The 12,779-nt window shown below is 45.5% G+C and overlaps 1 protein-coding gene across 2 annotated transcripts in view; it reads right to left on the reverse strand.

Moving 5' to 3' along the window:
• The window catches only part of C2H1orf35 (chromosome 2 C1orf35 homolog), a 106,737-nt gene extending 100,009 nt beyond the window's left edge, over positions 1-6,728 (reverse strand). The window contains exon 1 of one of the 2 annotated variants that reach the window (XM_029588292.1): positions 6,347-6,728. The gene's annotated coding sequence lies outside the window, so the exon portion shown is untranslated. The remainder of the gene's footprint in view (positions 1-6,346) is intronic. The other variant, XM_029588291.1, reaches the window with a different exon arrangement.
• Positions 6,729-12,779: the final 6,051 nt, after the last annotated feature.

Raw genomic sequence — 12,779 nt, forward strand, 5'->3', positions numbered from 1 at the left:
GACTGAGACCTACCTAAAGGTCGAGCCCTTTGAGAAGCTGCTATTCTGTAGGGTTGAAATCGTTTGATACCCCTAGCACGACCTCTCGTGCTGAAGGAGCACGATGCATGCTTCTTATCCTCTGGTAACAGAGGAACCTGGGACTCACCCTACTTATTGGTCATTTTTTCCAGCTCACTCCCGAACAAGAGTAATCTTTTAAAGGGAAATTTCGTAAGATAAGACTTTGAAATTGTATCGGCCGAACAATTCCTAAGCCATAGCTGAAGCCTGGCCACTATTACCAAAGGAAACACGTGGCTGGATCGGTATAAAACAAGGTATTTATTGAAGCTTGCCCGACTCTGGCCGAGTTTCGCTCAAAGAGCTGCCTCAGGGGCTAATATAAACAAATAAAATAACACACATACATATAAAATTGAGACAACAAATAAAATGTACATCAAGCCTAAATAAATTATGTAGATAAAAACAATAACCATAAATCATATAAAACACACATAAAAACATAATATATTAAATGAATTGATCAAATCAAATGCATCACAGTGTCGATATCGATATATATGATTATATTAATCTGTTTGACAAATATTACGTGTCACAAATATATAAATGTCATAATTGTATGTGTGTACTAATTACAAAAGCATACACTTGAATTGGAGATATGAACATAGGGTGTGCACGTATAGACAAGGTAAAACAACTAAAAATAGAAATATGGAGAAAGCAAAGTAGACAATTTAGATTATTCACTTAGTATTTTTTGTTATTATTTTATCATTTTTATCATTCATCTTTCTTATATATGTTTATTATTTTGTTTTATTTACTTATTTTTTAAGGTCTGAAATAATCATGTTGTGGATGGTCATAGACAAGCTCATATTTACTTTTTCACCTCTAAATAGATGATTTTTTGAGTATGAGTCTGTGGTTCAGAAAAAAGATCGGGTGATTCAATGCTCTATATAGATAGTTATTACCGTTTAGGTCCGACTACACAAAAAATGTTTTAAAAATAAATTTTTTAAAAATAATTTTTAAAAATAATTTGTTAATCAATTTTTATTGGGATAATTATTTTACAAATAGTGGTCAATTTGTATATTTAATAGATAAGACTCACAATGTAGTATTTCATTGTATTTCATAGATATGCATATCACTCAGTCTCGCGAGATTTGGTGCGGTACAAGGAGGTATAAAATCACTTGCTAGACTGTCTGGTTCAATTCTTGCGAGTATCCATGTTGAGCATTCATTAGGTGAGTTCCTTCTCCGTTTTTTTTCCTCGAGTAAACTAGTATTGAAAGTCAGAATTGCATCTTCACCATTCTGTGTTGTGATTTTTGTACTCTGGGTCAATAGAACGCCGTTTTTTGGCGCCATATTTACAATGCCAGCAACGGAGTCTAGATACAGTAGGTTTTAAGCACTTATGGTTTCATACTAATCACAAACCCACTAAAGCACATTGATTTTATTTTATGCTTCGATTGTAAGATTATCTGTCTTATATTTTTTATGCTGAATTACCACCCGTTGAGTATTTCTGGTTATCAGCATTTTTTAATAAACAACGGAGATTACAGTCGTTGATAAGTGTAATTGACATATGTAGTTAGCGATGTGCTGACACCATCTCGCTGAGACATTCTCTCCATTACTAAATTGACATTACTGACAAACTCACCTGATTTGAAGAATTCATTGAAAAACCCTCGGGTTTACCTTTTTTGTTTAAGGGCTGACACTGACCATATGTGTTTTATCACATTTTTTAAATAAATCGGCAGTGACAGCATATTTTATGTTTTAATCATACTGGTATAGATTTACTGATATTCAGACGCCGATATTTGGCGCCAAATTTGTGCAGTCGGATTCCACGAATAGCAACCAACGGAGTTTAGGTACAGTAGGTCCTAAGTATAAGTGCAATTGACATATACAGTTTGTGCTGACACAATCTCGTTGAGGCATTCTCTAAATCTATACTACTGTCAATAGAGTAAGCTACGGCAGTATTCTAACCCACCTGATTTGAAGAATATATTGCAAAACCCTTGGGTTTACATTCTTTGTTTAAGGGCTGACATTGACCATATGTGATTTACTACAATTTTTAAATTGTGGATCTATTAATATTCGGACACCGATATTTGGTTCCAAATTTGTGTAGTCGGATTCTACGAATAGTGAACAGTTTCACATTCACAGTCCTTGAGTCTATTCATGTATTTACCAATTCAGCAGCTAAAAATTCACTGGTTTAAATTTATTTAGAAAAAGTTCTCTCACAGACAATCATCTAGCACATTGTTACACATTATTTATTATTTCTTATTACTTTTTGAATTTATATAATATTTACATTTTTAAACCTCTGTTTCAAAAGGACCTCATTTGAACATAATTTCCGAGAAATCTGCTGTGTAATCATCATTGTCTTCATTACATGTTAACTTTGATGTTTTAAGCCAAATCGATTGGCTTGTAAGGTACCTATTTTATTCCTACATATTTTCAATCACGTTTAGTACCATCCACACAACTTTTATCTAAACCTGAATACACGTTTTTTTTTTCATTCTATATTTATTATTATTTCTATTTTTTATTTGTACTTTTTACTTTGCTTTCTCCATATTTCTATTTTTAGTTTTTTTACCTTGTCTATACGTGCACACCCTATGTTCATATCTCCAATTCAAGTGTATGCTTTTGTAATTAGTACACACATACAATTATGACATTTATATATTTGTGACACGTAATATTTGTCAAACAGATTAATATAATCATATATATCAATATCGACACTGTGATGCATTTTATTTGATCATTTCATTTTATTTGATCAATTCATTTAATATATTATGTTTTTAAGTGTGTTTTATATGATTTATGGTTATTGTTTTTATCTACATAATTTATTTAGACTTGATGTACATTTTATTTGTTGTCTCAATTTTATATGTATGTGTGTTATTTTATTTGTTTATATTAGCCCCTGAGGCAGCTCTTTGAGCGAAACTCGGCCAGAGTCGGGCAAGCTTCAATAAATACCTTGTTTTATACCGATCCATCCACGTGTTTCCATTGCTGACAGCCATCTTGGATCGGCTACCGGTTTGTTTTCTTGGACCACTATTACCAAAGCCATCCCTCTGGAAGAAGTGCACACCAGATCGCAGCCCGCATCTGTCAAAAAGGCTGCTGCCAGTTACATCACCGCCCTGGAACTCACACCAGATTCATCGACTCCCTGAGAGAGCAGTAAACAAGAGCAAGCCACCAGGGAGCAACAAGAGGCTATCTGCATATTCAATGCCTTCACCTCAAAGGCCTGCTTAAGGATAGCCTTACTTCTCCTATCTTGTACATCCTTCAACACTGCTCCCTTCTACAGAGATAGTCATCCACTTGATGATGGCACACGCAAGCGCATCACTTTTGGAAAGCACAATTGATCTCTCCATAGCCGGATCCATGGGGTACAGCCCTTCAAGGCTCATCCTCCCCCCTTTAAAATTGGCTTCTGGGGCACTCCATTTAAGATCAATCAATTCTTGAATAGCCTCCAGATTGGGGAAAAAACATGAAGCTTTACGCAAATAAATTAAAATGGGATTTTTGTTTAGCTTAGACATGGAATCAGCATCCAGCATCTTCAGTGTCTGGAAAATCAGAGCCGGCAACTCGTCTCTATGAAAGAAATGCAACATTGTTCTATACGGCTCCAATCCCAGAGAAATTTCCCCATCCTCCAGGGTGTAAGGATCAGCTTCATCATCTGTACCATCTGAGTCCTTATCAGCGTGACCCGCAGCAGGTCTAGAAGTACTCCGATGCTTACCCGCAGCCTGCGATCCTGAACTGTTAGGATTAGCCAGGGCTGCCAACTGTGCCTGAAGAAAGGACTGCAGCCCATGAAAAAGCAGAGGAATCCATACCAAAACCAGGAGGCATTGGTCCTGCGCCCATTGAACTACCTTTCCCCACTGACGAACCAGTTTGGGGAGCCCCAAAATCAGGTGAAAACTCTGGCAGTTCCCCCTCCTTTTCCATTCCTGCATCATGCTAGGAAGGACCGGGCTTAGCAAAATCAGTCGGAGAAAATTCTCCCCAAGCCTCAAAGCAGCACTGACCCAGGTTTGAGGGGATGCCAGGCTGTGATGCCTGAATATGGCAAACAGCACAAAGGGTAAGGCGCTTAGGCTTCTTTGCTACCAGCGCCATGGATAAACACCCGCTATCAGCACATCTAAGTGCACACCTGGGCACGCAAGCACAACCGATGTCAGACACTGTTTTGCGGCAGCCTTGTGTGCAGAAAAGCACGCGAACGCCACCATGGCCTACCATTCGGCAACCAAGCAAAACCTGAGAACGGGGCCTAGCCAAAAAGGCTACTCAACCTGCCAAGTTGCCATGACTCCCCAAGCTCCCCTGAAGATGGCAACAGACGTCAGATCGGCGCCCGAGCTTGCAGATCAGCAGGGATGGATTCCCTAAAATTAACTTCCCTTTTTCTGTTTTTATTACTCTACCTGAGCTCAGCCCATCCCGGCAGAGTACAGATTCAGTCTCTGGCTGCAAGGGGAGAGGGAAAATGGCCCTCACCATCATACTCTGCTTCCTGCACCTGTTATCAGTTGTTTGTCTCTCTACAGATAAATCCATGCCAGAAAACCAGCTCCCAGACTGAGGCACTCATCTGAAATCACCTCAGGAAAATTCAACTGAGGGAGGAACCATAAGGTATCACCACAGGAGAGTGGGGCAATTAATGTCCTTTTCTCCTTCTACAAATTTTTTTTTAAGCAATCCCAAGTAGGGACCTGCACATCCACCATCTGCTGGAGACAGAGAATACTGGGTGGCTGTCAGTGCAGGGGTATATATACCGTGACGTTAACTTTGCTCTGTCTCCATCTTCTGGTAGAGGTGCATATCCCACTGGTATGGATTAATCTGTCTGAATGCTAAGAAACAGATAGATTTTGGTACTCATACAGCCCTCAATTTTATTTTATAGCAAGAATGAGTAGTGGTTAGCGAATTGAGATGGGAACTAGGAGACCAGAGTTCAGTTCTTTCTGCCACTGACGCGGTTCTGCACTTTACAAGCCACTTTATCTCATGTCATATCTTGCTTTTAGACTCTAAGCTTTCTGAGCAAGGGATTCATTGTCCCTGTATGAAATCTGCTGTAAAGTGTACTGGTTTAGAGCACCATATGAATGTGAAATAATTAAAAAAGGGGACAGCAACAAAATATAAAAAACAGCACAAATCTCCAACATGCATACGCTTACAACTGACGTTCCAGAGACCTAGTATAACATGAGAGAGAGCTTCCAAAGTACAAGGTATTAAACATATACAAGTTACAGATTCATGTTATCTTATGCTTTTATGACTCTCCTATTGTAGTCTATGAACAATTATATTGGAATCAGCAAGATTATAAAAGTGTATAAATAATAATAAACAAAGAAGAGATAAAGACATCCCAGAAAGTGCCCCAGTCCCTTTCAGAGGAGAGGCGCGAGAACACCAACACTACAATACAAACACTAAACAGAGCAGGAAATGGAAATTTTGGACCAGTCAAAATTTTGATGTGAGGCATCACTTAGAATAGTGTTTCTCAACCTTGTGTATGCCAGGGACCAGATAGCTACCTTCCATAAATTACATGGACCAGTTGCAGCACTGATAAACAGGGGGGGGGGGAGGGAGATAGAGGTTTCCCCAGAAAACTGTAAAGCCAGGGGTGGAGGAGAAGATATATTCACTCATCTGGTATTTAATCTTATAGGTAATTAATGTTCACATAGTAACTAACCATTTAAGAATTTTTTTTCTTTTAATTCTGCAAGACAGGGAAGAAGGTAAGAAAAAGTCTCCACTAGCTATGGTGCATGGAGTGTGTCCAGCTGCAAGGCAGGTCTTGCTTCCAACTCATTCTCCTGCAATCACCATTGCTCCACAGACCAGCAGAAACACTGCCAGAGACCAGTAACAGTGGTTGAGAAACACTAGCCTACAACTAATGTGTAGACCGTGGATAGACAACTCCAGTCCTGGAGGTCCACAAACAGGTCTGGTTTTCAGGATATCCACAGTGAAAATGCATGAAATATATCGTATGAGACATATTTCATGCATATTCACTGTAGATATCCTGAAAACCAGTTACCTATCCCTGGTGAAGACCTTCTATTTCCAGAGCACAAGGAAAAAACTAATTCCTTGTCTTTATTCGTTTTTCTTTACTATTTTTTTTTTGTTTCTTTTTGCTCTCTGTATTTTGTTTTCTTTGTTCCCCTACCTCCAAGCTCTTCAATTCTGTGCTCGAGGACAGCGGCGCGCTTCTCAGGATTAAGAATGTAAAATTAACACATAAGGCTAACAATAATGCCGGAGTTCGAAAAGAGGCAGCGCAGCCTCTCTACGCGGTACCAGCTTCGTTTCTTTTTCACCGGCACAGACAAGACAGTACCGGACCTGCGGTCGCGCATCAAGAACGTCACCACTGCGCGACAAGAATCAGCGTTGCCAGATTAGGACTATAACACGCCTAATCTGGCTACTTTTCCCGTTTTGCGGGAAAAATAGTTTTTATGCGTGCTGGGCTACTCTTGGGCTTGGACGACTGGGTAGCTGCGTGCTAGCAGCCCTCTATCTTACTGGCGCCTTTTTCTTTGCCTTGGGCAGCCCAGCCAGCAGTCGCAGAGTGATGACACCTCGGCACCAGCCAATCAGAGGTAACAATAAAAAAGGAACAGACGCAAAAGGCCACTGACTATTACGGCGTACGGAAGGAAGAGGAGCGTGCAGGCGACGGCACAGATTACTTTTGGGGGAATTCTGCGCAGAAAATAGCAGAGGGGACCCTGGCATGCCGCGAACGGAGCGCGACCCGCGGCGAAAAGGAAAGCCCCCCCCCGTGTGCCGTGAACGGACTGTGCTCCGCTCAAGACGAGAATGGAAGGCCCCTGTGTGCTGCGAATGGCGCGCCGGGCCTTCATCTTCGCCGCGAACGGAGCGCGTCCCGCGGCGTGCCGGTGAGAGAGAATGTGTGTGAGAGAGAGAGGAGAGGGGGTGTGGGGGAGGGTGAGAGCTTGGTTGGTAAGAGGGGGAGTGGGGGGGGGATGCTTGAGTGTGGGTTTCAGAAAGGGAGCCTATATGAGGAGTTTGTGAAGGAGTGTGTATGTGTGTGAGAGATTGGGAGCTCATGTGTATGAAAAAGGGATTGTGTGTATGTGAGGGTGCTAGCCTGTTTGAAGGGATTGTGTATGTGTGAGATGCCTGTGTGAAGGGCTGCGTGAGAGAGACAGGTAGCCTGTGTGAGGATGTATGTGTGAAAGAGAAAGGGAGCTTGTGTGGGTGTGTATGCAAGGGAGAAGGCCCTGGATGAGAAGGTGTGTGTATATGCAAGAGAGGGCCCTGTATGAGGGGGATGTGTGTGAGAGAGTGAGGGAGCCTGTATGAGGGTGTGTGTATGTGGAAGGGACACTTACAATGAATTTCTAGGGAAATTCTGCTCAAACATTTACAATTCTGCAATTTTAAGTAATAACTTTTTTCTGTAATTTAAAATGTAATTACTTAGACTTACATGTAAATTGTTATTTTGACCAATATAAAGTTTGCAGAATTTTGTTTGTGTGCAGAATTTTTTAATTTTTTTGTGCAGAATTCCCCCAGGAGAGCTTTTCTTGTATACCTCTATCGTGCTGCTCTCACTTTTTGATTAAACAGCTTTATGCTTTCATCTCTGCTGAATTCTACCCTGAAGCTTTTGATTTCCCTACTTTATCTAATGAAGCCCCCTAACCCAACTCCTACCTGGGAAGGTAAAACAGAAAATGAGTGCGATTAAGGAAAGAAGCTTTTTTATTTTTTCCTGGGGAAGGGAGAAAGTGTAGGTCTGTAGGATTGGTTGGGGTCAAGAGGGGGTTAGAAAGGGGATTGGAGAAAAGGGGAGGATGTTGAGCACAATGAAAAGAGGGCAAAGAGAAGGTTGAATGTGGGGATACTGATGCAGTGTCAAGGGAAGGTAGAGGCAGAAAGGGAAGAAAAGTGAGGGGAAATTCTGGAGGGGAGGGTCAAAAAGAGGGGTGCAAAGGGAGGGGAGAGGAACAAAGAGTTCCCTGTACATACCTGGATCAGTCTAGACAGTGGGTTGAGCCTCCTGTCCAGCAGATAGAGATAGAGAAAAACTGAAAGGGTATCGTATATCAGGACAGTGCTCACCCTGCATCCCTTCAGTATTACTCTGTCTTCAGCAGATGCTGGCAGTTGAACCTTTCGGTTCCCTAGCGTTATCTATCTTTCTTCTATTTTGTGATTTTTTTTTTTCTCTTCTTCCCACTGGGTTGATACAGGATCAAGCAAGTATCATTTATTCCAGTTTAAAAAAACCAAAACAAAACAATCTGTGCACAGGGAGACAGTTGTCTCCTAGCTCTTACTGGGTCCCAGGGGGATTGTTCCCCTTGAATATTCAGCCCAGGACCCTCTTTCCCAGTGACCTTCAGCCTGGCTGCTTGGGGTGATGCTGGTGGTCCAGTCACTCCCCCTACTTGCCTAGTCTGACTCAGAAGAGGCTCCTGCCTCGGGTTCTATAGCAGAGAGGTGGTTTTTCCTCTGTTTGCCTAAAGTTTTACAAAAAAAAAAAAGAAAACTATCAGACTAACAGTCAAAAGGCAATCGGCATCGTTTTCAGCAGCACTTACAGGGGAAGGTGCATAGCAGGGCTTGTTTCCATGCTTCAGCTTTGTCAGCCAGGCACTGCCATTTCTTCGGCTCAAGCGTGTTTTCCCCCCCGCCCCTCCCTCCAGGAGCGGATGCACGTTCCTCGGCCTGCCTTGCCTGCGGGGAGCCTGCCTTTCGGCTCTCCCGCAATGGGTTTTGCTCCTTATGCCTTCCTGGACGGGAGGACCCCTCCGAGGCAGCGTTTAAGTTGGTGGTCCGGGGTCGGGCCGTGAAGCACATTGCTAAGCCGGCCTCACGAAAAACCATGGGAATGATGCCATTTTGTCTCCGGAGCTCCCTTCTAATACAAGCCCTGAGGAACTCGCAGAGCTGATTTTTAACTCCTCACCACCCGATCTTAGCCCCATGGGTTCCCCAGATCCAGTTTCTGACCCCCCCCCCCCCCCCCCTTGCCTGGGAGGGTTCAGCATCGTTTTTCTACAGAACTTGTCCTTTTAATGCATAAATCTTTTCTAGCTAGTTTAGAGGAACAGAATGATCCCTCCCCGAGCTCCCCCCCCCCCCCCCCCCCGGCTAAGATTCCTCGGGTGGGCATGGTCAGGGCCCTAGGGCCCCCCAGAGTTACCGGGTACAAATAGGTCAGGACCGTGCCGGGAGTACTGGATCCTCCAGACACTCCTCAGCCATCGCCTCTGCCGGATCACGATCCAGACTCAGATCTGGCTCTCCCGAATCCGCCTGCCAACGAGGACGATCCACGAGTTTTGAGACTGTTTCAATGGGAAGAGCTGGACCCACTCATTCCCTTTGTGTTGTATGAACTTTGTATTGAAGTTCTGTCGGAGGAGCCACCCTCTGCCTTAACTTCAAGCACCATGGACCCGGTCTTGATGGGATTGAGGGCTCTGCCGTGTACTTTTCCATTCCACCCCATGCTTATGCAGCTCCTGCTTCGGGTGTGGGAATCTCCCGAGTCAGGCCTCAGGGTGCGAAGGGCGATGGACAAGTTTTATCCTCTGTCAGACCAATGTCTGGAGATGCTTAAGCTACCTAAAGTGATGCTTCTGTGCCCACAGTCACCAAACGCACCATCATCCCATTGGTAGGAGCCACGGCTTTGAAGGATCTTCAGGATCGGAAGCTGGAGCTTCTCAAGAGGATCTTTGGAGTTCTGACACTGGGAGTTATGGCAACAGTCTGTAGCAGTCTCATGCAGCGGGCAAGTCTCAGGTGGGTTCTGCAATTACTCAGCACCCAGGACCTCCCGCCTGCAGAGGCAGAACGGCTGGAAGCTGCGGTGGCTTACGGAGCTGATGCTGTCTACAATCTCCTCAGGGTTCAGGCCAGAGCCATGGTCTCAGCGGTTTCAGCCAGGCGTCTCCTCTGGCTGAGGAATTGGGCCGCAGACTCCTACTAAATCACAGTTGGGCATGCTCCCCTTCAAGGGTAAGTTGCTTTTTGGCGAGGACCTGGGAACAGCTTATCAAATCCTTAGGCGATAACAAGGTTCATAAGCTGCCTGCGAATCGCCCCAAACAGTCCAGATCATTTTTTCCGTTATGCTCTCGCTTCGGGGGCCAACGCTGGTTCAGTAAGCCAAGAGGTGCCTTTCAACGAAACACCTCCACTAGAGCTCAAGCATGTTCCCAGTCCTTTCGGGGACGACTATCCTTCAGAGACGGCACCCACCAAGGCCCCGCCGCAAAGCCCTCGCAATGAGATGCGGCCGGCCCATTCCTCCGCTCCAGACTTAGGTGGTCGGCTGTCCCTATTTCTCAAGGAATGGGTCAAAATTACTGCGGATCAGTGGGTCCTCGAGGTGATCGAAAGAGGTTACACTTTAGAATTTGCTCGAGACCTCCCAGACCTCTACTTAATCTCTCCCTGCGGTGCACAGAAGCGGCTGGCAGTCTACCAGACTCTGGACAGGCTTCTAGCCCTCGGAGCCATAGTCCCGGTCCCACCTCAGGAGCAGGGTTCCGGCCAGTATTCCATCTACTTTGTTGTGCCAAAAAAGGACGGATCCTTCCATCCCATCCTGGATCTCAAGAGAGTCAACAGGGTGCTCCCCACTTTCGCATGGAGACCCTGAGGGCTGTTATAGCGGCGGTGCACACAGGCGAATTCCTCTCCTCTCTCAATCTGACAGAGGCCTACCTACACATCCTGATTCGTCAGGACCACCAAAAGTTCCTTAGTTTCAACATTCTGGGATGATACTATCAGTTTCGGGCACTCCCGTTCGGTCTTGCCACTGCTCCCCACACATTTACCAAGGTTATGGTTGTGACGGCCTTCTTCTGTCGGGAGGAGTCCTAGTCCACCCGCACCTGGATGACTGGCTCATTCTGGCAAAGTCAGAGGAACTGTGTGGGAAGGCGGTCAATAGGGTCTCGTTGGTCCTCACCTCCCTCGGGTGGATAATCAATTTTTCCAAGAGCAACCTCAAGCCCTCCCAAGTCCTCAGGTTCTTGGGAGCGCGCTTCGACACCTGTGTGGGCAAAGTGTTGTTAGCTGAGACTAGTGTGTTCAAAATCATGGATTAGGTGCAACATCTGTATCTCTCTTGGTTCCCACAGCCTGGGACTATCTCCAGGTGCTGGGTTCTATGGCATCAACTATAATTTGGTTCCGTGGGCCTTTGCGCGTATGCGTCCTTTACAGAAAGTGTTGCTGTCCCGCTGGAAACCGGTCTCGGAGGCGTTTCGACTGCTCTCCGATGCTACCTTCACCGACATACAGTGGTGGCTCTCTCTCGCCCACCTGTTAAAGGGGATGCCCCTGGAAACTCCTCAGTGGACTATTGTAACTACGGACACCAGTCTCTCCGGCTGGGGATCGGTGTGTCAGACTCAGTCTACGCAGGGATGCTGGTCCCCAGTTCAATCCCACTGGCACATCAATCGCCTGGAGGCTCGAGTGGTCAGTCTGGTACTCAAGGTCTTTCTGCCCCGATCCGTCACAAGGCGGTGCGAGTGCTCTCCAACAATGCCAGCTTATATCAATCGACAGGGGGGCAGCAGAAGTCGTCCGGTGGCTCTGGAAGCCAGCAAGCTGCTTGCCTGGGCGGAGCGGAGCATCACCTGGATCGATTCTCCTTCCCGCAATGTGGGAAGCTGCCAATGTTCAAGCCAACTTCCTTAGTCGTCAACGTCTAGACCCCAGAGAGTGGAAATTGTCCGGGGCGATGGATCTGATCGTCTGTAGGTGGAGGATCCCCCACTTAGACCTGATGGCTACTCTGAACAATTCATAAGCTCCCAGGTTCTTTAGCCGCAGAAGGGAGCACTGCTCAGAAGGGGTGGATGCCCTGGTTCTTCCCTGGCCTCACGATGTTCTCCTCTGTGTTCCTCCACCCCCCCCCCTTGGCCTCTGGTGGGAAAAGTACTCAGAAGAATAGAACTCCACAGGGGGCCCATCATTTTCGTAGCACCAGAGTGGCCTCGAAAGCCGTGGTACGCAGATCTGGTGAACCTCGCGACAGACGGTCCTCTTCGCCTCGGTCACATCCCAAACCTACTCTGTCAGGGTCCAGTATTTTTCGATCAGGCAGATCGCTTTTGAGCTGTGATGACTGAGAAAGAAAGGGTAAAAGGAAGAAGTCATATCCACTCTGTTGCGGGCCTGTAAGCCTTCTACCTCTCTCGCTTACGTTCGGGTGTGGAGAGTGTTTGAGAATGTGCGTGTGGAGTCAGGAGTGCTGGCGCGCAAGGCACCGGTAGCCCAGGTTCCCTCTTTTCTCCAGAATGGCCTTTCCAAAGGTTTGTCTTTCAACTCTTTGCGGGTCCAGGTGTCTGCTCTCGAATCCCTCTTAGGAAGTATCGATGGTTACACGGTGGCGGCTCATCCGAATGTCATTCGATTCTTCAAGGGGGCCAAGCACTTGAATCCACCTGTCCAGGCTACTTGTCCCTCGTGGAGCCTTAACTTGGTGCTTCGAGCTCTTAACGAGGCACCCTTTGAACCCCTTCGGCAGGCCACACTTAAGGATCTAACTCTTAAGACAGTTTTTCTTGTTTCTATTTGCTCCGCCAGGAGGGTGT

The sequence above is a fragment of the Rhinatrema bivittatum genome, chromosome 2, assembly GCF_901001135.1.
Source record: "Rhinatrema bivittatum chromosome 2, aRhiBiv1.1, whole genome shotgun sequence".
Taxonomy (NCBI): Eukaryota; Metazoa; Chordata; class Amphibia; order Gymnophiona; family Rhinatrematidae; genus Rhinatrema; species Rhinatrema bivittatum.